The following is a 3,643-nucleotide window of genomic DNA, read 5'->3' as shown; positions in this document are numbered from 1 at the left end:
AAAATATATAAATATAGTTATATTAAATGTTATTGACCATATATTTTGTTATTGTTTGCTTCAGGTATATAGAGTTATGTAAATCTACATTATTTAATGCATCCTGTCCTGTCTTTATATAAGATGGTTGAGTTTGATTTGATGGAGATTTGGCTGTGACTATTCGCAGGTTGAGCAATGACATTGAGAGATAACAGAAATTGTTTGGTGCCAGAATAGATGTTTTACAATGTTTAACTGTCAATAATTATAATACATTACAGTAAGGCATAGGAGTGGCTGTGTGGTAAGTAGCTTGCTTACCAACCACATGGTCCTGGGTTCAGTCCCACTGCGTGGCATCTTGGGCAAGTGTCTTCTACTATAGCCTCGGGCCGACCAAAGCCTTGTGAGTGAATTTGGTAGACAGAAACTGAAAGAAGCCCATATATATGTATATATATATATGTATGTGTGTATGTGTTTGTATGTCTGTGTTTGTCCCCCCAACATCGCTTGACAACCGATGCTGGTGTGTTTATGTCCCCGTAACTTAGCGGTTCGACAAAAGAGACCGATAGAATAAGTTAGTACTTCCTGGGGTCGATTTGCTCGACTAAAGGCAGTGCTCCAGCATGGCCACAGTCAAAAGACTGAAACAAGTAAAAGAGAAAAGAGTAAAGAGTAACCAAAGGATCTCAAATTTATAGACAATAGCATTATCTCCTCTCTTTCTCTCATTGTCTCTCCTTTTCCAACAAAGGAAGCCATATATACTTCCTCTACTGCAAGATACCTATTTCTGTCCCCTCTGTTATACTCTAACTTCTCATCATCTGATACACAACCACCCTGCTCAGTACTAGTCTACCTTCCCAACTTCTACTGAGGTGGGGCTTTTGCAAGTTACTTGGTGGTCTTGCTGGTGCTGGTGTTATATAAAAGCACCTAGTACACTCCAAAAAGTGGTTGGCATATCCAGTCATAGAAACCATGCCAAAACAGACTGCAGTGCTTGGTGCAGTCTTTTAGTTTATAAGCCCCTGCCAAACCAACCAACTTATGCTTGCATGGAAAGCGGACATTACATGATGATGATGAATTGACTCTAGAGAAGTATAAAGTGAAAGTCAACCCCAATAGAATTTGAACTTGGTAAGTAGAGAAGTTGAAAGTAAATATGGCAAAACATTACTTAGTCAGTTGCTCTACCATTACTAACTCTCCACCACATTTTGTTTTCTTCACATTGACTATAAATTTTGGAACAAGAACACAGATTTGTAGGGAAGTGGGTATAAGCAATTTAACTTCCTTTTGTACCCATGAGGTACAAAATGTGTTGTTAACTTGGTAGGTTTAGAAATCAGAGCATACAAGGATGAAATACAGTAAGTTATAAATTTGGTCTGGTGGCCTGCTGTTTTAGACTCTTTGCTACATGTATGTATGTATGTATGCATGCACGTGTGTGTGTCTTTGTATAACTGTGTGTAGGCATGTATATATATATGTATGCATGCTTGTAAGCAAGCAAGCAAACATACCAACAAGAAAATTGTAGATAAACCAATGTCAAACAAAATATCTAATATTTATTCTACCCTAGTTGCAGAGCCACTTCCTTGTCACTTGCAATCTATAAACAAAGTATGTACAATAAAATAGAAAAATAACCTTAATTTAATCATGTAACATATGTCCCTACAAAAATACCATATACAGTTCCACAGTGGAAATAGTTAAGAAATATGTTAATTCTGTACAAGAATTGCTAATGTACACAATTCTATCTGAAATTACAGGCTTTTAGTTGCACAATGTATTCATTCTTTTGCAACAAGGGAACATCTACACAGTTGCTTGTTCTGCCAGAAATAGCAGTCAAATCTCTAGCATATTCATAACACATACTAACAGCCTGTTAGTTTTGTCAGAATAAATAAGTAAATAAATAAAAAGGCCAAGCAATAAGATATACAAACTTCCATTTAGTTACCTAGAGATAGCAACTTCTCTCTCTCTCTCTTTCTCTCCCTCTCTTTCAAAGCACTCTGTGCTGCCATTTAAAGGTTCACATTAGATAGTGTAGTCCTAGATACACTATGCATGAAGAAAGACAGGATTGTCATGGATGGAGTGATTTTGATCATAGGTCTACTTCATCAGAGCTGGCCTGGAACTAAACAACTTTCAAGAATCAGATTAAAAAATTCATTAGCGTGGCCGTTTTCGTGCGGGTGACACGTAAAAGCACCCACTACACTCTCTGAGTGGTTGGCGTTAGGAAGGGCATCCAGCTGTAGAAACTCTGCCAAATTAGATTGGAGCCTGGTGTTGCCATCCGGTTTCACCAGTCCTCAGTCAAATCGTCCAACCCATGCTAGCATGGAAAGCGGACGTTAAACGATGATGATGATGATCAAACCTTTTCAAATATCTGTTCACTTTCAGCAGTCTGTCTGTCTCTTTCTCTCTCTCTCGCTCTGTCTATCTGTTTGTCTCTCTTTCTCTCTCCTGCAATCAAAATCTATAGCCTAGAGAGGAAGCATGTACACAGCAAGGGACACAACCTCTTTCCTCTGTCCATTAATGTTACTCAACCACATCATTCATAGTCTTCTCTTTAAATGGTGAGTTAAAAGTTGGATATCATGACTCCTTAAAAGTTTATGGCACTTCCTCTCTTCCCATCAATCTTAGGGGACGTGAAAAATGCTCAGGGCCACAGTGCTCATCCTCCTCTAGAAGGTATACTCATTATAGAGACCCTTTCAAACCTATTACAAGCATGTCTGCAATAACAAAATGGTTTTGCTTGAGGTCAAGTCAATGACCCTTATGTATGTAAGGATAAATGCATGCATGTGTGTGCATTGAAAAAGGCAAGCCACAGGAGTTCGTTACAAAGCGACTATGATCAATGCCTAGAAGAATATTGAGTGAAGCCTAGTAAGTAGTTGGTCTAGTAAGTGGCACCTCATCTCAATGAGGTGGGGCTGGTAGTAATAATGCTGGTGAGGAACACCCCAAAACAGCACAAATTATCTCCCTGATGATCCCACAATCCTGCTAGTGTCCAATATGCAGAGCTTTCAACTTGTAGTGCTTGTATCCTCAATTTACTTGCTAAAAGAAGCCTGTGTTATGCGTGTGTTTTTTCTTCACCATTGCTTGACAAACAGTGCTGGTTTGTTTTCATCTCTGTAACTTAGCAGTTTGGCAAAAGAGACCAAGATAATAAGTACTGGGGTTGATTTGTTCGATTAAACCCTTCAAGGCGATGCCCTAAAGTGGCCAAGGACTAAAACAAATAGAAGATAAAAGATACGTATTTACTAGCAAAATTTCCATGTTGGATTACTAACACAATCCTCTACGTTTTGAAAATTTTGTGCTTCTTTTTATGAAATTGAGCTGGTATACCTGATTTCAAAGACAAGTACACACACACACACACACGTAGTGGATGTTTCTCTAACATAGAAAACATACACGTTAATTTATTATACGCATTCACACAAATGTGTTTCTCTCATGAACACACATTCAAACACTCATATATATGTATGTATACAAAGGCACTGTTATCCGGCGGAGACGGACTATATGTAATCTGAACCTCCTGATTCCCCACATAAGTAAAAAAAAAAAAATTAAAAAA

This window comes from Octopus bimaculoides, chromosome 5, assembly GCF_001194135.2.
Source record: "Octopus bimaculoides isolate UCB-OBI-ISO-001 chromosome 5, ASM119413v2, whole genome shotgun sequence".
Taxonomy (NCBI): domain Eukaryota; kingdom Metazoa; phylum Mollusca; class Cephalopoda; order Octopoda; family Octopodidae; genus Octopus; species Octopus bimaculoides.
The sequence above is the reverse complement of the archived record's forward strand: the minus strand, read 5'-3'. Positions refer to the sequence as shown.